At 34.4% G+C, this 21490-nt stretch overlaps 1 non-coding gene across 2 annotated transcripts; it reads right to left on the reverse strand.

Moving 5' to 3' along the window:
- Positions 1-17113: 17113 nt before the first annotated feature.
- LOC111916368 (uncharacterized) lies at positions 17114-19853 on the reverse strand. Of its 2 annotated transcripts, XR_002858493.2 has the most exons (4): positions 19594-19853; positions 19072-19479; positions 18677-18982; positions 17114-18581 (listed from the first exon to the last, which is right to left on the reverse strand). It is a non-coding gene; the product is annotated as an uncharacterized LOC111916368 (transcript). The 2 variants fall into 2 exon arrangements; XR_006188846.1 differs by having other exon boundaries at positions 19072-19853.
- Between the last annotated feature and the right edge of the window lie 1637 nt (positions 19854-21490).

Consider the following 21490-nt stretch of genomic DNA (forward strand, 5'->3'; position numbering starts at 1 on the left):
TTAAACTTATGTTTTCGGTCTTTTGTCTTCTTATTTCTCTCCCTTTTTTTAAGATGAGAGAAAGCTTGAACTTGGAAATTTTTTTTGCGATGCTATTTTTCTTCTTTATTTTTGTTGTTTTTCTCTTTGACTTTTTATGTGCATTTCTTCAATCTTCCTTTATTGTTTCTTTTATTTTCTTTGCCAAATTTCTTCATTCGTTTGTTTTCTTTCATCTTGTCTTTCTTCTTTGCAGGTCTAAGGAATTTCACCATAAAACATAAGACTCCAATAATATGAAAAATAAGTAATAAATATAGGCTAATATGGATACCTAATGATCATTGATAAAGTGTCAAGATACGGTGGGATATATCTCAAAAAATTGGTGTTACTGAAAAAACTGTGGTCCAAAAAATATGAATTAGGGGACCCGACTCAAAGTTCATCAAGCACCTCAATGTAAGGAGTGATAAACATAACCTATCTAACTATTTACTCTAAACCCATAAAAAATGATAATCTATCTCAAAAAGGTGGTGAGAATCTAATTATGCAAGGCTCGGAATACTAAGGGGTATTCCCATCCCCCCCCACCAAAACTGAGATGTGATTCTTCCATGTCTTCAAGATACCTTACCGGGATAATATTTGTTTGCACACATCATCCTGACTAACCACTTCTATATTTTTTAAGAGAAGTTAAATATCCTCCTATATTTTATTTTTACTCATCCTTCTACCGTATCAAATGTTGACATGTGTCACATTTAATGAAATTAATAATAATAATTTAATTTACTTGTTACCATTTAATTTGGGTAGGACGATAGTATGAGGAACTGTAGGAGGATATTTAACTTTTTTAATATATATATATATATATATATATATATATATATATATATATATATATATATATATATATATATATATATATATATGTATATATATATACACACACACACACGCATAGAGGCAAGACATTTGTGTTGCTAGCTTCCAAGATATTAAATAAAGGATTCTTAATTGTTTACCACAACAATCAAAAGGTATGTTGTTCCTTCTATAATTTTTCGAAATTACCTAGGGTTAGTGTGTTCTGTGTTGTTTAATAGAATGTCCCATCAATAGTGTTATGACTTACATCTTTATGGTGCATGTAACCTTAACTGTTAATGATTGATCCATGTTAAAACCATCATTAGGTCCCGTAAGTTTGTGCGGGTACCCTCACAGAGCTGAGCCGGTGAAGGAGTGAGGACATGTAATACGTTGTGAGGGTGGGAGTGTTGGTCGTGCAAACTTGCGGTGGCGGGGGCCAGTCGTGCAACGACATCAGAGAGCATCCTATTCTTGAGCATTTTGGAACTGTAGATTGCACGGTTGAAGTATGGGTTGCGCAAACCTGCACAACTGGAGAGAGAGCATCCAATTTTTTAAGCATTTTGGAGCTGTAAATTGTACAGGTGAGGCAGGCCGCGTAAATTGTTGTTTTTTTTTGCCAATTTTTAACAAGTTTTCTCTCCATAAGCCCAGTTTTCTCACAAACTTCATCATAATCATTATAATCACTGCTATTCCTCAAGATACTTATTTTTTACCGACTTTAATCATAGAAACATCCAAACTTCAAGCATAGTTTATTTATTCACAATGCATTTATTTAATGTCTTTGCCAATACATGGTTCCACTCCTTTAGTCTTCAAAAATTAGGATCTTCGATGTTACTTCGAATTCTCCCGTGTAAAATCCCTCATAAAATGGTTTCAAACGCTGTCCATTCACCTTGAAGATTTGATCAGTATCCAAACTCTTGATCTTAATTGCACTATGATCAAATACTTTTACAACTATAAAAGGTTTGTGCCATCGGGATCATAATTTTATTGGAAATAGCTTTAAGAATGAATGATGAATGTGTAAAACTTGAAGCTTGGTATGTTTCATTATTGCCCTTTTTATTTTTAAAAGTTTCATTTTTGGTCCTTGTGTAGTATACGGGGCATACCACATGGTACGCTTTGCATACAAGTTGTGAAGCGAGTACACGGGGTGTACCACATAGTACGCTTAGCGCACTGATGCGAGGTGGGATCGGGACTCCGGACACGTACGTCAGGCGTACGCATATGTACACGGGGCGTATGTGCCTTTTAGTGAAACCCTAATTTTTGGGGTTAGAAACTATTTAATCACACTTATGGCTCATGTTACCCTCATTAATCAGCCTCCACTAACCTTATACCCTCATATTTGAAACCCTTAGACCTATCCATTGTGTTTTGAGCTCATTGTTTTCATTTTGGTGTGCTTTGGTTCATAATCAAGAAGAAGGAGCTTGGTGCAAGGTTGTTGATCAAGGAAGAGCTTTTGGATCCTGATTCTCTACTCCATTTCCAGCTTGTTTGAGGTATAAAGCTATGATCTTGTTCATTAGTAGCTCAGATCTACTTTATATGAGTTTTGGACCCTTTTTGGCCCCATGAATGAGATCTAGTGGTTTGACACCACTCCGGGAGCTATGAGTTGCCACTCTTGGTGTTTTTAAGGTTCAAAGTCCATAAAGTTAGCACCTTTAGGGTTTAGAATCACCCATACATGATATTATGTCCATCTAATGAAAGTAAAGTGCTATATCTTGAAGTTGGGTTCTTTTGGGGCATGTAAAGTGTAACACCTGGTTTTTCCTAGCATGTGTTATTTCATGAGATATAGATATTATGACTTGAATAAATAAGATAAATCCTTGAGCTACTTTATTTTTACAAATTATATTTAATACAATATAATTAAATAATGTTATAGAGCTCGTTAAGAGGATTCCGTGGATATAAAGATCATCAGAAATGGAGTCCATATGAGAAAGTTATGATCGTTTGAAGATTTGATGAAAGTACACTGCTATATTGAGAAAGTCAACAAAAATCAAGTCAACGGTCAAACCTTTGTTCTCACAATGTGAGGAATGCTGTCTCACGATGTGAGCAACATGAATCGATGAAAACATGTGGCGAAAGAGCAGGACATGTGGCAGAAACCGGTCTAAACACTTCTCACGACGTGAGCAAGCCCAGACTATAAAAACGAGTCCTTTATGTTATTTTGGAGGATTTTGGCTCACAGGAGGAGAGATGTTGGTCGGGATCCGTTCTTAAGAGTCTATACCAGAGATATTATACCTTCATATGAGGGATGCGAGCCGAAATATGAGATTTAATGATGTATATTTTACCCCGTTAAGTAGTAATTGTGATATATGATTATTATATATATATATATATATATATATATATATATATATATATATTAGACATGTGTAACGATTATAGGTATTCGTGATATGGAGCTATTATGAACCTATTGGTGAGATAAGTGAGACAATCTCATGATTAGATATTGAGTATTGGTTGATAAGGGTTATAAACCCTATTACCCGAGAAATACTTGATTTGAGCGATTTTGCCATGGGCTTACGGATTTAGCCTATTATGATAATATTATGATATTTGGTTATTGTTGATATAAGAAGTCATAGGGTATAATTATTAGCGAGTCTGGACAGGTTCTAAGCAACTTGTTATGTGATAAATATGGTATATCATGTAACGAGCTGATAGATAGTGGAAGAGCAAATATGAGACTGGAATAAGTCTATCGAAAAACCAAGTGAGTAACACTACTCTAACATCTATTGTTGTGATAACTTTTATAATTATTATATGGTTGATAATTATTGACAATACTTAATTGATGATTGAGATATTGAGAAATTGTTAATTATTGATGGATTAGATTATGTTAATAGATAGATGAATATACTATAATTGAAAGATAGAACTTATTTGATAGATTGGTCATGGCTCGAGATATTGAATATGAGGGAGGTATTGATTATTGATAAGATAGATATTTGAGTGATAGATCATTACTGAGAGATAGATCCCTTGATGAGATGATTATATTGGATATGTGACAATTATGTAAAATTTATATAATTTGCATGAATTGTATGATTTTATGCTTTATCTGATTTATATTATTATGTTATAGTATTTTTTATTCACTAATTCGTGAGGCTTATGTTTTTGTGATAATCTTTTTTGCAGGTAGATTTATTGTGACGCCCGGCTCGATCCTGTGCTTGCTACCAGCACGATCCTTATGATAACTTCTTATATGCTAGAGTGTCACTGTATACTAAAATTATTTGTAAAACTTTTAAATGATTTTTGATAAATTTGAGTGTACCTTGGTAGAAAAATCTGGGCGTTACACAAAGTCACCAAGTCAGTGACTTTATAGTTCTAGACGCTTACTAGGGATTAGATCTATGGTTTGGACTCCTGGTCTTAAGCATTAAGTGCTTAATGTGGGGTTTGGCTTAATGGGTGAGTACGTTGGGCGTACAAGTCTGTACGCACGACATACAAGCCATATAGTGTGTACGCTTAGCGTACAACTGAGTATGCCTCACATACTCATTTAGTTAGATTTTGTATTTTTGGCTTCAAGGTTGGGCCTTTCTTTTGAGATTAAGTACTTGGGGTTCTTGTTGGGCTTTTGGGTAAGCCCATGTAAGGGTTTGGGCCCGATTTAAAAAATTAGGCCAAGTATGGGCTTTGAACAGTTAGTTGGATTTTAGGCCTTTTGGATTATAGGTTTGGGCCTAAGTCTTGGTCCAAACTAGGCCAGGGGTAAAATGGTTATTTTACCCTAATTATGGACTGATAGTTATGGATTGGAAACCAATTATTAATTGGATGTTATTTGGTATTGATAGCACGAGGATTTGTCGGTACTAGAAGCAAGTGTAAGATCTTTTACCTGTCGATTGAGGTGAGTTTCCTCATTGGATTTAGCGGGTCTAAGGCACTAATCTCGACCCTTATTGTTTATGTTAGGATGCTAGGATTCTACATATGTTATGTGTTGCTATATATACCAGGCAGGGCTCGATGCCTGTCGAGGCTCGATGACTGTATCGTATGCTATTGTTTTATGATCATTATATGTGTTAGCATGATTATGTGATATATATTGTATGTGTATAGTGGGCGGGGCCTAATAATAGCAGATTCGTATACCGAGTGGGGCTCGATGTTGGGCGGAGCCCAAAGGAGGGCGGGGCCTGGTGGAGGGCGAGGGGCCAGTATGTGATTTAGTATTTATGGTATGGGGTAGTTTGGGGAACTCACTAAGCTTTGTGCTTATGGTTTTTAGTTTATGTTTCAGGTACTTCTAGTTCCAAGGGTAAGAGCTTTGGATGACTGCATTGCATACACGGCATAGTTCCTTTTTTGTGATTTACTCTGGTTTAAGATGATGTTTGACACACTTATTTTATTTGGTTTGTATCGATGATGTTTTTGGAATACTGTTTTTTATTGAATAAAAAAAATGAAATTTTTGGGTCATATGTTTGGAACGTTACATAATGAAAATCTTTTGACCCGAAATAAAGTGTTTTTGGGGTTTGTACTTATCATGAAACTCCTTTGTCTTCTCTTTGTACCTTTTGAACCTTTTGATTATCTCCTTCTTGACCACTTCCATCATTTGAGGATTTAGTCTTCTTTGAGCCTCTCATAGGTTTGCAATCATCTTCCATGAGAATTTTGTGTGTGCATACATTTGGACTTATCCCTTTTATATCCATTATTGTCCATCCTGTGGTCTCTTTATGATCTTCCAATACTTTCACCTATTGGTCTTCTTCAAAATATTTCAATTGAGAGGAGATGATCATTGGAAGAGTCTCGTCTTTACCTAGGTAAGCATACTTCAAGTGGCTAGGTAAGACTTTTAATTCAAGTGTGGGTGGGTAGATAATGGAATGGGGCATCTTGTTAGGAGAATGAGATAAGGCAACTTGAGAGACATCTTTCTTTGCTGACTTGCTAACTTCCACGGTCTTCACAATCTCTTCAACTTCGAATTCCAATGTATACATTTCCAAATTTTCCTTCAAACTCTCACAATCAAGGCTCATGTTAAGTACCATATTCAAAATTTCCCCATGAAATAAATCAAAAATATCTTGGGTTATCGGCTCAATCACATCAACCAGATACAATGGAGAAATATTGTTAGGGTATCTCATTTATTCAAAGATATTGAAATCAATGGTCTCTCCATCAAACTCCATGATGATCTTCCCCTTATGGACATCAATGATTGTGTGATTAGTATTCATGAAAGGTCTTCCAAGGAGGATCATATATGACTTGGAAGGAGTCTTCTCTTCAAGATCTATAACATAGAAATTCTCGGGAAAGACAATTTGATTTACTTGTACTATCACATCCTCCAACACTCCTCTTGGAAACAAACTTGCCTTGTCCGCAAATTGAATAATTACTCTGGTTTCTTCCAAGGGTGCAACACTAAGAAATTGAAAGACCGAATATGGAATCATATTGATCAAGGACCCAAGGTCTAGCATGATACTTTCAACATGCAAATCACCAATAGTGCAAGGGATAACAAAGATTCTCATATCCTTGCATTTGGGAGGTAATTTCTTTTGTATAACCGCAGACACAATTGCATTGATTTGAATCTTTTCATATGCCTTTAATTTCCTCATTTCGGTGCATAAATCCTTGAGAACTTTTTCATAGCTTGGAATTTGATTAATCGCATCCAATAATGGAATGTTGATTTGGACCTGCAGAAAGTTTCAAAGAATTACTTCTCTTCCTCTTTCTTTTTCGATCCGGATGACCGAGAAAGGAATGGTGGTGGTATGACAAGTGGCTTGGTATTCTTGTTGGATGATTTAGGTTGATCAATGTTTGGCACAACCGGTTCCTTTTGCAGAACTACCATCTTTGAAGGTTCAATAGCTATAACCTCTTCTTCTTCTCTTGATGCTCTTTTGATGGTTCTTTCTCCAAGATTTTCCCACTTCTCAAAGTTACTACATTCATATTAGGATTCTTTTCGGTTTGAGATGGAATTTTACCCCTTTTTCCTATCTTGTTGACAGGGATAGATAAGTCTATAATTTGTGCTAGAATGTTGGAAAAGGTGTTCTTTGTCTCTTGTTGAAATTGTGTTTGGTTTTGAGCAAGAGAAGTAACAAGTTCTTGAAGACTCGTTTGATGGTTACCACTTGATTGGCCTTGTTGTTGAGGTTGTTGATAATTTGGATTGATATGAGATGTTTGTGGAGTTGCATATTATGTTTGGGTATATGGATATGGAGGGTTTTGTAATGAATATTATGGATATTGAGGTCTCATCAAAGTATGTGGCATGTTTTTCTTTTGTTGGTATTAGTTGTTTGGGTTATTCCTCCAATTGGAATTGTAGTTATTTTGAAATTTCATGGGTCTTGGTTGACCTTGATATCCTCCCATTGCATTTACATCCTCCGGTTCACTTCCAAGTGTAGGGCACTTATCCATATAATGCCCCATCATGGCACAAAATCCACAAACCATCATTTGTTGACAACTTCCCACCACCATTTGAATCAACACATTACTCAAATCCAAGATTTTTGATTCTAAATGTTGGGTGTTTCTAACTTCACCAAGAACTTGTGGATAACTTCTCTTCATGTCACTTCGAGTCCCAAAGTTTCTTTGATTTTGAGAAATGTTACCAAAAAGAGATCGGTGTCTTGTTGAATACGTCACCACCACTTGAATCATCAATCATCCTTAGATACTTTCATTCACACCCTTATAAATTTATTAAATAAATAGTTGTTCAGGTGTATTGTGTTGAGGAAAACTTGTACACAAGTTGTTGAACCGCTCCCAAAAATTATGAAAGTCTCATTCTCCCCTTGACGAATCCCCAAAATGTCACCCCTTTCACTTGATATTCGAGAGGTGGGATAGAAATTGTTATTGAAGGCTTTGAGTAACTCCTTCCATGTATGAATAGATCTTGATGGTAAGTTGAATAACCATTCTCTAGCTTTATCTTCCAAGGTGAATGGAAATGCAGTTAACTTGAAATCATCCAATGTCACATGTTTGGGCAACATAATAACACATATCATATGAAAATACTTCAAATGCCTTTGAGGATCTTCTCTATCCAAACCATAGAATTTGGTGAAGAGTTGATGTATGAAACTTGATGTCAATTCGATCCCTCAATGGTTTTCAGGATAAACGATACCAAGATATGTGCGAGTAACATCCGTTTCCATCATTTTTTCTAAGTGTCAACTCTTGAGGGGGATTGGGTAGTTTGGGGTTTTGTTGCATGTAATTGGAAGGTTGTTTGTATGGTTGGTATGAGTAATGTTGGTGATTGAACAATTGTAGTGTATATGGTTAATAGTTAGGATAATTTTTGTAGAGGGTGTTGTTGTTGGTACATAGGATATTGGTACATTTGACGTTGTTGGTAAATGGGTGGTCGTTGTTGTTGAACTTGAAGAGAATTGTTTTTAGGTTGGCTGTTTTGGTTTTATAGTTATGGTTGTTTATAATTAGGTTGATTTGGATGAGGAGGGTGTTGATTCCAAGGTGACATATATACGAGGGAGAAGTGTTGTTGTTGTCTTGGTTGTTGGGGTGCGGTATTGGCATCTTGATTGTTTGGGTTTGGGTTGGGATTGTGAGGTGGAGTTTGATTCTGGTTATGTAGTTTTTAAATGGAACGTCTTCAAAAAAATTACCAACAATTGGAGAACTCGGCTCGGTGCTAGTATCACTTGACGTATGAACTTGATCTTCTATGTTGACTAGTGGAGACAAATAAGAAGCTTGAACGAGTTGTTGTTTTGCTTGTTTGGCTAACTTTTTTAATCATTTTACTTCTTTTTCAATATCAGGATTGTAGAGTAGTTTACTGTTTCTTGTAGACCTAGGAATAAACAATCAAATAACAATAAGCCAATTTCCTCGACAACGGCGCCAAAACCTGGTGGGATGTCAAGTCCACCTAGCAAATTACACCATTTTGTTTACAAATAAAACGTAATATAGTAGTAAAAAGGGGATCGATCCACATGAAAATGGTTGTATTCAATCACCAATGTAATCCAATATAACAAATGTAATAAATCTAACTAACTACAATTAAACTAAAGGGGGAGGGGGTGTGATTGTTTGAAAACTGAAAGACTTAAAGAATTAAAATACTTGCAATTAAGCAAGATGGTGAGATGCTTAAATATTGTAGAGAGTTGGTCAACTAAGGAAATTCAACACAATAAACACTTGTTTGTTTATCATTATGATTCCATATGTAAGCTTATCCTTCATCCCATATTGGTTATAGCAATCATAAGGCATGATATGCCAAAATTCCTCAAAGGTAGTATGGAGGTTGGGTAAGCCCACAATGCACCTTCTTAATCAAAATTAAGGATTCAATTGAAGCAATTGAACCCAAGAAAATTGACTAACCTTAAGAATGAAGGAATTCCTAATTCATGGAGGATGTCAATGCTTACACATCCATAAAGGAGTCATGATCCATAAGCTAGAGATGATTTCTACCATCATAAAGCCCTTGTTCTAAGAAAATTCAATGATTTATTACTAAACCAAAGAAAAAGACTAACAATTGTTTATCAAGTACCAAGCTCATGATCAAAGTATTAAACAAGCATAAAAATTATGAACTAAGAATTATAAACATGAGATAAATGATAACCAAACATGAATCCTTAAAAACTCACAAATATCCAAGGGATTTAGCCAGAGTAAAACAAAATAAAGAGATTAGCCACTCATAGCAACAAGACAATAATCATAAAATTGTTTTAACATCAAGAAATTAGCAATTACTATAAGAATGAGAAGATGATGACTCTAACACTCCAAAATCACCTCCAAGGTGCTTCAATGGTGGAAAATTCGAAGTGATTGCTGCCAAACCTAACCCTCAAGGTAAATGATGAGACAAATAACAAAAATGCCCCCAACTGTGCAGTTGTACGGGTGGCCGAACAAATTTACACAAGTGAGACCCTACCCTCACAAATAATGTTGAAATACTATTGACTCTTTTTCTCCATTACTCCATCCTACTACCTTAGATTCATTTGCCCCCCTCCACACCTTACATGAATCAAAACGGACCAATCATCTTCAAGCTTCAATATGGATACTCCAAGCTCATCTTCAAGAGTCCAGGACTCCTCTCCATAAGCCCATTTCATCCAAGTCTTCAGCACATCAAGCCCAATTCTTCCAAAATAGATCCACAAAGCCCAATAACTCCTCGCAAGCCCACCAAGCCCAACAACAAGCTAATCCACAACTGCAACGAGACTCCAAAAACCTACAAAACAGCTTATGCAAAATATAAAGTACCCGATACGATCCAAGATAAGAAAGAATAGAATATGCAATGCAAAAACAATAAAAAAAGGCTAAAAATGTTAAAATAAACCATAGAAAAGAAGTAAATAAAATAAACTATCATTTCCTCAAATCCAATGTCTTTGAAAAACAGGACTGGAATGTCTGGGTGTATGCTCAGGTTTATTTTCTTGACAAATTCTAATTAGTTTTAGAGTAAAATACAGTTTTGTCCCTAATAATAACATTTTTTTGTAATTTTGTTCATTATTTGTGGTTTTCGAACGTTTTTGGTCTTTCTTTCAAGTAATATGACTATATTTATGAGACCAAAATTGAAAAAATGAACGATATTGATGGACCAAAACTATTCATTTTACTTGGAGTGGACCAAAAAAAACTCAAATAAGGAGCAATATTGGAACACTAATATGCCAATTTTATAGGTTCTTAACGTGTGGCATAAGCTAGTTGGAAATTCATGTACAACTGTGTAAAACAACCACTTAACCGGCTAAACATAAGCACCAATTAGGAAAAGAATGTGCATATGACAAAATAAAGAAAGTGAGTGCCACCAAGTTATCACATACAACTTTCTTAGGGCTTGTTTTTTTTGGATAAAAGGGATTACCCTTGGCAAATTTTATTAAAAAAGAAATTACAAAAAAGAGGACAAACGCCCAAGATAAAGTAAAAATAAGACCAAACTAAGGGACATGCCCCAAAGCAAGGAAAAACAAAGCATAACAAAGATCTAGATAAACAAGACCTAAAACATCAACCCTGATCTACTGGAATAGAGATATGGCCTCCGTGAGAGGAGCTCGGATGTGAATCAAAAGTCGGGAGGGTATCTCTTGGATGGATGATAGGAGGAATGCTAGAATCGTCTTTAGTGTCACCAATTCTTTGGTGCGAGAGAGCATCAAACATGTTGGGCGACACATTCTTTTTCTTCGGCTCGCGAGAGATTGGTTTGTAAACTTGAGCGATCTTTAGAGCGGGCCCTTTATCTTTGCGATTGTCAACTTGAAATTTCTTTTTTGGGAGAGGGATTGCTCTATTTCTTTTTTTAACCATTTGAAAACCTTGATTGTCAACTTCTTTCGGAGTGGACGTGGTCGCCTTTTGGACGGGGGTGCTAGTCGAGTGAGAGGGGCAAGTGGCATGGTAACATCTTAAAAGTTCAGATATAGCTTGTTTGTTAGCCTCTTAATTTTTTAAAAGCCTCTTAATATTTCAGATATAAAGTTGTGTCTGAAAATAAATAAGAGGTGAATGTTCCTTTTTTACCGTGCTCCGCTCAGTTTTCTTTGTATACTGATTTTCCCTCCCACCCCTCTCTAACAAAACGCCGACAACATCTTCTTACCGCTTTGCCCTCATAAGCTTCCATTTTATTCTTCTGCCGACTACACCATCTCGGCCCACTTCTCCGGTGGTCGTCGTCACCAGTGAACCACCTCCAACCAACACAGCCCACCAGCCCTTCGCCGCCGACAACATGTAACTCTTTCTTTCCCTAATCTTTTTCCGGCCCACGCTGCCCTCCAGCCCCCACCCCATCTAAATCGGAATTACAAAAGGTCAAAAGTAGAACAAGAATGCATTTCTTCTCCTTCTTTCCCATGTGTTGCATTTTGTTTCCTCTGCGTTTGTTTTTTTTCCTTCATATTTTTTGGTTTGAATCGAAGAAACAAATCAACAAGGATTTTTGTGATGAATATAATGGGTGGAATTGTAGATAGTGATGTTATAGCAGAGGAAATCAACCAAGATTCACAACTCACTTTGATTCAATTTGAAGGCGGGTGGGTGAGTAGAAGTTGATGGTGCCATTAAATATGTGGTGATGATGATGAAGGTTAATGACAGGTGGTGCTCAGTAATGGAGATTGTGTGAGATGGGCATGATGGTTGTGTGTAATGAAGGGGGTAATGGGATGTTGGGTGGCTTCACCAATTACATGTATATTCTCTTGGCCAGTTATATAACTTGGGAATTAATTTTAATAATATGTATTAGCTTTTTTGTTTCTTTTACTGGATTTGATGTGTTAGTTGTAATATGATGTTTTTATTGTTGAAATGTTTGTTGGATTTGTTTTTAAAGTTGTGAATATAGAGTGCATTAAATGTTGGTAAAATGTTTATGTAAATGCGAATTTCTCAAATTTTTGATAGTTTTATTTGGTATTTATTATTAATTTTTAAACAGAAGGATAAAAAAGTCATTTTTATAATTCAACATATTTATTCAGAGGTTCTAGCTAAACAACATGTTAAAAGTTCAGATCTTAAAAATTCAGACCTTCTTAAAATTTCAGATCTTAAAAATTTAGATCCTACCAAACAACCCTTTAGATGGACAAAAAGACTTAGAATTTGTGTTTGCTTCTTCTTCTCACACTTTAATTAGCATTTGTTTTGTTTTGTTTTGTTTGTAACATTGTTTTATCATTTTTTTACGACTATAAATTTACCAAAAAATTATTCCCTACAATGCTCACTTTGGAATGTCTTATGTTATGTTTGATTGACCGATGATTATTTTTCGTTTTAGTAACTTGCGAAATACTTTAATCAATCTTATAAAAAAATAGAGAAACAAGTTCCAAGAAAAGCAAGATTCTATAGATGTCTAATAAGGTCCGCTTCGACTGTGTTTGATTTTCTTTATTATAACATCCCATTTCAATTTTCCCTTATTTTAGAATTGTATTTTGAAACATCTATGTATTTAGTGAAGCATCCCACTTTAATCACAATTACGACCCATGAAGACACGAGCTTACGTAGGGGTGTTGAACGGGTAATTTTTTCGGGTTTCGGGTAATTCGGGTTTTTCATATTAGAAAAATTACCCGTTACCCTACCCAAACTAAATTCGGGTAATTCGGGTTTGGGTAATTTGGGTATCGGGTCGGGTTTGGGTAATTCGTGTATTACCCGAAATATATGATTTTTTTTTTGAATTTCACCTAAAAATAAATTTAATGAAATAAATAAGTCGTGCTTTATTAGTCTTGTTTATATAAACAAACGAGACATAAACGAAGTTACTCAAGCTTTGAACATTGAGATTTTCTACTCAATAATACACGAGATATCAAGTAATTTTTTAACGACTCAATCTAATCTAATAAGATGTTAAAAAAACAAATACCTAAAGATCTTAATTTAAAAGTTTAAAATGTTTAAGATAAATGTAGTCATAAGTTTTGTCATGTTCTAAAGTTTCGTCAAGATAATGAGTTTGTTAGTTGTAATAAAAACTATAATCAAGAAAACAGTTAAATTTTAAAGAACGTGATGATATATAAAAATTACTTTTAATATTGTTAGTGTCGTATGGTCATAATAAATATATTTATGTTTTACAATAATGATAGTTAGTTTAAGCGTGATCAAATACCTGTTATATAGTACAAGCTCTACAAAAAAAAATTAAATAATTTGGGTAATTCGGGTATACCCGAAACCCAAAAAATATACCCTTTACCCGACCCGAAAATTTTTCGGGTAACCCAATTACCCGGAAAAATTTACCCGATACCCGATTTACCCGACCCGTTTTACCCGATACCCGAAAAAATCAGGCGGGTAATTCGGGTATCGGGTATTTTCGACAGGGCTAAGCTTACGCATCTCCACACATTGAATGAAGACACGAGCTTACGCATCTCCACACTAGGGATGCAAACGGGGGCGGATATTAGCGGGGACTGCAAAACCCATCCCCGTGCCCGACTTCCATTGTCCATACCATCCCTGCGCCCGCCCCGCCAAATGCCCGACGGATTTGGGTAAAAATATCCCCGTCGGATACAGGGAACCCGATGGATACCCGTTTAGTATAAAAAGCACAATTAATTTTGTAATTCTAAAAATATAGATAAGCATAAACAATGATCGTGACAACGAAAATGTTCAAAAGTTCATATTTCATTTTTATAAATGATACAATACAAAAAATCATGGCATTTTCATGTTTGTTAAGAAACTAAAAAATAAAACAACAATTATAAATTCCATTCTTGCGTTCTTGTTCAAAAAAAAAAATTCTTCATCGCCATCGAATCATTATAAACTAATTATCAAAATCTAGCATGCTTGTATCCACAATGCTTGTATTATGCTTGTATCCACAATGTATGTATTGATAATGCAAATGTGTTCTTTTTCCCACTTAATTGTTTCCTGCAATGATAAAGAAGATGATATTCGGTTGTAAAAGAACGAATAGTAAATATCAATGTGCAAGTATTTTTCTTATATTAAACAACCCTCGAGAGTCCAGAGGATATGGATTAAAAAGTTAATGGAATACATATTCAAAATATTATATAACAGCAAATAGCAAACGAAAAAATCCATATTTTTGCACAACACTAAATATATATCAGTTATCAGTGGCGTTCACAGCCATACTTGCAGGAGAAAAGAAAAAAAAATGAGTTTGGTGGGGAAGTTGAGAAGTAGAGTATGGAAGCGGATTTCTTATGTTTTAAATCAAAGAATTTTACTAGAGAAGTAGAACTGGAGAATCGAAATGCAGGAAAAGTCTTCGACATTAATAAATGTAGGAGTAGTGTCGAGTTTGAAATCGAAATGCAGTGGATGCAATTGGATTTCTCACAGGTCACATGCTCACAGATTACTAAGAGACACATGACGGTTCAATAGTCTAGGTGTTGTGAATTGAAAACAATTAATAGCAATTAATGAAAATTAAAAACTGATTTTGATATAGATATATATACCAGAAATTAATAATTAATTCAAATTAGCATGTCTGCCACGTAAGGTACTGAAAGCCCTTGCTGCTTCTTCATTCCAGGTGAAGCTATCTGGCTTTCTGGAAGAAAGGTGCCAGGTTCATCAGGGTCGAAATCAAACCTGATAGAAGATTCATCAAAGTGCTTGGGTTCCTCAAATGCCCAACTCGATTTGGACTTATCGGGTCTAAAACGGAGCGGATAGTATTATACCCGTCCCCGCCCCGTCCCCGTTTCGGGTAAGATATATAATCCCCATCCCCGATCCGTTACCCGTTAAAGTGGGGAATCCCCGATCCGTTCGGGTCGGGTCCCCGCGGGTCGCGGGGAATCCCCGACCCGTTTGCATCCCTACTCCACACCAATGTGTTTAGTGGACTTGCTAATGTTACTAATGTAATAGTTTTATTATCAATGTATTTAGGCAACGTATTAACGTTACGAAAATTTATTCCACTTAGTTTCTTGGTTTTTGAAGGACTATTCTACAATTTTATTTTTTGAAAAAAAAAGTTTTAACAGCCTATTATTTTGTCGCATTTTATAAACCTTTCAAAGTACAAGTTTTAGTAAAAAAGGTAAAAGTAGAATGCTGCCTAAAACACAAAACAAAAAAATAAAAATAAAAAACGACCCGGAAAAAAGTCCGAGCTTTTTTATTAGTTTTTTTTAACAACTTTAAATAATCTTTATGGCATCCTAACTTTTTTTTTTTCATAATTAATATCTAGACATTTTAACCTTTCCATAATTAAAATCTATTATTATTATCTTTTACAAAACGATTCTCAATAATATACATATGTGTTCATGTATAGGCATGAAAATTTCACCCGACTTAATTGGGGATGGATATTCCCCGCAAAATAGGTACCAGGGATGTGGTCGGGGATTCCCATTATGCTAAATCTGGGGTTGGAGCCGGGACCGTGTATACTAATCCCCAACCCGTTCCGCCCCCGCATTGACGACTATATATATATATATATATATATATATATATATATATATATATATATATATATATATATATATATATATATATATATATATATATATTACTTTATTGATAATTTTTTATCATAAATAAGACCACTAAGAATGAATTGATTTGAATTGAATTGAGAGTCCATATACCAAATTAGGTTTCCTAATTCCAAGAGTTATTAAATCCTCATTTTGTTCGATAGTCCGTATAACAAATCGTCACTTATTGTTTTGATGCATGTTAGAAGTTATAATTGATGTAAAAATAATTTGATTATGACCCCTATTTTTGATCACTTATTAAACGTGATATTTTTTTTTGCGTAAGTTTAGTTTATTATATTGATAGATCGAGGATGGGCCGGGGAAAAACCCTAAATTTAAAGGGGAGAAAATTCGATTCCCCACATCCGTTGGGGATGAAGATGAGGTTAAGCGCTTGGGGATGGGGATATAGATGGTCAACCATGCCCTATTTCCATCCCTATTTATGTAAAGTTAGAATTGTAAAAACATATAAAAAAAAATAACTTTTTACATATCCATTTCATATGCACTCTTATTTATAATTAAATATAACCCTACTATAAATTATGTTTTGCATATTCTACGTGCACAAAAAATTTTGCAGCATTGTGGGGGTGGTACCTATGGTTAGGAATCGATTATGTTTATGAGTCCGTTGGTTTCTTCGGTTTGAAATTATTTGGTCCAAATCGAAAACCAAACCAAGCCGAATTTAAATTCCTCTGGACCATTATGAAAACTAAATTCCAATTTGGTTTAGAAACCGAGGAAACCAATTTCCTAAAAGGGCTAAAATGCCATTTATTTACATTGATTATTAACATTTTTATTTAAAATATAAAATATATTTTTTAACTAATTATTTAATGCAATTCGTTTTTTTCGGTTTGGTTTGGTCTAGACTTCATGAGATTAAAAGACAAACCAAAAACCAAATACAAAATTCGGTTTGGTCCGAACCAAAAACCAAATTTGAAAATGATTTGGTCTGAAATCTGTTTCGGTCCAATTTGGTTTTCGTGTTTTTCAGTTTCAAATCTAATAATTCCCCTTGTAGTTAAACCACAATACGTAATGACATGCTTCAACATGGTTGAAAGTTAAAAAAAAGACTAAAACTAAATAAAAACTACTCCCACAAGTGAATAGCAAGGTTTTGAAAACCGGACCGGAGACCGAACCCAGGGCCGGCTCAACCAGTTTGGGGGTTCTAAGCGAACAAAAAATTTGGGGCCCTTTAGCATTTACTATACTCAATGTTATAAACCCTCCTCCTTTATCCAGGACCTGCAATAATAAACTAAAAAGTTTATAAATGACGGAGTTAAATTTTTCTAATACATATATATTCTTTATGAATAAATTTAAGACATAAAATTAATTTTTCTAGCTTTTTTTAGATGCAATAAATAATCACCAAGACAAGTGGTATAAGTGTAGAAAATATGTGTAGAAGATATAGATTAGGATTATACCACCCCTCACATAATATAAAGCTCAAATCTAGAAAACTGAAAATTTCATTCCAACTTGATTCACATCAATAGTAATCAACCAGCAGTTAACAATGAAATCTAGAATTAAAAATATAATTGAAAAGATTAACCCTAATCAGCTATTAACCCTAAATAATGAAAAAATCAAAAGTGAAAAGTGAAAACACAAACACATTACCGTTTCAGTGTCCAGTGACAACCTTGAATAGTTAAATCATCAATGATTTTGAACAATGGAGTCTATGAAGAAACCGAGAATGAAGAAGGAAGAATAAGAACCGAAGTACATAAGGTATTTTCAGCGCTTATCCGTGTGGAAGAATCAAGATCGATGATGCCTAGAATCGAGATCAGAGATTCCTAGAAAGCTAGAACCGAGAATCAGAGTTCGAGAATGGAGAAGAAGAAGAACAGAAGTGTAATCGTAGAGAAGAAGAAGAATAGGAAGAGTAATCGTCGGTTGTAGTTGATCAATACTTTTGATTTTTGAGGAGTCAGATGCGTGATCGATACAGAAGAATAAACGTGTGGAAAATTAAGTGGGGCCCCTTAAAAATTGGGGCCCTAAGCCCTACCCTTACTCAAATGTACATAAGGCCGGCCTTGACCGAACCGTTCGTCTTACTGGTTCGATGGTTCAGGTGTTCCAACCGGTCGGACCGGTCTCAAAAACCGGATGATGTCATAATTATTTTTAATTATATAAAAAATACAAAAAATGTAAAAAATAAATATTTTTGAAAATTTCCAGTTTTGACCGGTTCACATGAATACCGGTTTTTTAGCCTTTAAGAACCGGATCTGGGACCGGTTCACGGTTTAACCGGTCGAACCGGCCGGTCTGGTCCGGTTTTCAAAACATGGGTGAATAGAGCCATCTTACAAATGTGGGGGGATTGGATGGTATGGTGACCCACTGATTGCCATATCATCCACAGACCCACCCTTTGCAATGTCATCACCTCTTTTTGATCGACCGCATAACTTCATTTCCTTGAGTGCATAATTGTCATAATGTAGTTCAAACGGAGTGCTTCAATTATATGCAAAAACAATTAAGTTAATCATGAATTCAAGTCAAAGAAAAGTCAACCATTCAGGTCCAAATAGTCAAAATTACTGACTTACCCATTGACGTCAAAAGGGACGGGTGAGTATTTTCCGACATTTCAATCTCGACTTCCGCATGAGAGGGAGTCTACAAAGGGGCAAAACCGTAATCTCATGATTGTGTTGTATCAGATTCTTTACAGCTACATACTTTGTGAGGGTAAAAAGGGAAAGTTAGTGCACAAAGGAACTCAGTCCTCATTCCTGACACAAATTTGTAAAAGAAATATTGAGAGTGACTACAATCATTCTCACTTGATCCTCCAATTCTTGTAAATATGCTGATTTCATCTCAAATCTGTTTTGTATAGCAAGTCTCTCACTCTGTATTTTTCAGATAAATAAAAACAAATTAAGAGTGATTGGTAATTATTTAGTGATATTCCCATAATTAACATAAAATGAGAAAAGACCTTTAGCTCTTGAATATGGTTAGGGGTAGTGTGAGGCATACCCTTCCAATGTATTTCCTTTTTATCTTTAGAAATAATATCCATAGCCGTTAGAACATTTAGTGCATCATTCCAACAAACAATTCGATAAAATTGGCAGATTGTTCTAGCAATTTGAAGTAGAAAAGTAACCCACATCTAATTCAAAGTGAGAAATTATCGGCAAATTGGAGTTAGATTAAAGTTCTCACCCAAGAGCGGTTTGAGATTCGGCATCATCGGCATGAATATCAAGGTGCTTTAACCTCGAAATCGTGCTGTCGCCAGCAGGAATCCATAATGGGGTTTTACCCCCAACATGTTCTTGATTAGCATTCAAACCCATCAGCACCCACCAATATTCATCAGCAATTCTCAAAGAGGAGGACACTAAGATGGTAAACTGGAAGAAATTAGTCTTGATTTAATGAAAATACGAGTGATACATCATACAAGAAATTCATTAGTGTTTAAAACATCAAGAAAGAAAGTTAAAAGCTGTACATGAAAAAGTAAGAAAACAGAAAACTGTAAAGCGTAGCGGGAAGAAGAGGATATTGGTGGCGATTACAATGGTGTTGATGTTGATAATGGTTTCTGTAACGTGTTGATCGTGTGTATAGGCCTCCAAGAAGTTGAGGCAGTTTGGTTGAACAGGGTTAAAGGAGGAGGGAAACAACGAGGGTTTGACTAATTGACTTATTGTAGGCTAAATGGCTAATTATCGAAAAAATATCACTATTTATTTTTATATAAATTACGTTGTATATAAGGAATAATAATCTTTATAAAGTTAGGAGATATCTACTTGCTAATTATATCTATATATCATTATAAGCATCTATTAAAAACTTCTTATGTGAAAGTAAAAGCTATAATAATCTGTATGTAACTTTAATGTTTTCGATTGTGATATATACACTAAAGTTTCAATATTTTTATTTATTTGACAAGAAAATAATAAAATTTATTTTTTTGACAGTAAAGTTCTAATTACCGGCATTTTTTGACATGTTTACCTTTTTTTCCGGTTAGCCGATAATTAAGATTTTACTGTCAAATTTTTTTTATGACTTTCTTGTCAAATCGTGAATTAGAACTTTACTGTAAAAAAATAAAGTTTATCACTTTTTTGTCAAATCGTTGAAAATATTAAGACTTTAGTGTATTTTCATAGCCCAATAACTTTTAATTGTGATTTTTGTCGCAACACCATTGTTTTTCTTATATCATCATCTTTACCTTGATACAATCATGATCAAAGGATACAGATGCAAAAGAGAAAGCGAGAAATGGTGAAAAGACTTATACACTTTCTTCTTGCTTTGCAGCCAAATCTTAAACTAAAAAACAACCAACATATATTTAATCAAAAGGGTGTGAATGTGGAGAAGGGGTAAAAAGAGCATTTTCGTTTTTTCCGATTTCTTAGTTCTCCATTTTTAGAACTTCAAAAAATCAACACAACCCTGATTCTTTCTTTCTTTCTTGATTATCTTCATTTTTTTTTCAATATCGAGTTGTTGAGATTAAAAAAAACTATTTAACAAGAAGCAAACGTTAAAGAATTTAATATAATCTAGCTGACTAGAGCAAGTTTCAATAACTCTTATGCTTTAGAGACTATCATATCATTAAATTTCTAACTAAAAAAAAGAATATATACACTAAAGTCTCAATATTTCCAACAATTTGAAAAGAAAGTTCACGATTTGACTAGAAAGTCCTAAACTTTATTTTTTTGACAAAAAAATCCTAATTACCGGCTAATTGGATAAAAGGGGTAAAAGTGTCAAAAATTGACGGTAGCTAGGATTTTACTGTAAAAAAAATAAAGTTTAGGACTTTCTTGTCAAATCAATAAAAATATTAGGACTTTAGTGTATATATTCATTTTCGATTTAAAGCTATGGACTATATTTACTACATGATTTTGATATCATTTTTAAACAAGTCTTCAAGTTATGACGTACAAGTCAACTAAGCATTAAGTATAATGAATCAAGCATGGAAGAAACGTAAAATGGGCGGCAAAGCCAAATTCCCCCGATCTCCCTCTGATTTTATTAGTTAAACTAGATTATGATTCGCGTTAAACGCGGAGAATATAAATTAAATACACATCACATTAATATATGGTATTTGTTTTAGGTGAAATTTTAATAAAAATGTTAGTTAGATTCATTTTGAGTTTTTAAACCAAACTTATTAAATAAAAGTATTTAATATTTATATTAGAACAATTTGGTGTTTTAATACAGTAATTTTTAACATAAATGATCCACGTGATATTTATTTTATCACAACATGATGCGGCTCATTGATTAAAACATGTTGTGTAATAGCTTTATGAATTGACTTTGTTTGGTATACAAACCCCCATGGAGGTTCATATGGCACT

The sequence above is a fragment of the Lactuca sativa genome, chromosome 2 (genome assembly GCF_002870075.4).
Source record: "Lactuca sativa cultivar Salinas chromosome 2, Lsat_Salinas_v11, whole genome shotgun sequence".
Taxonomy (NCBI): domain Eukaryota; kingdom Viridiplantae; phylum Streptophyta; class Magnoliopsida; order Asterales; family Asteraceae; genus Lactuca; species Lactuca sativa.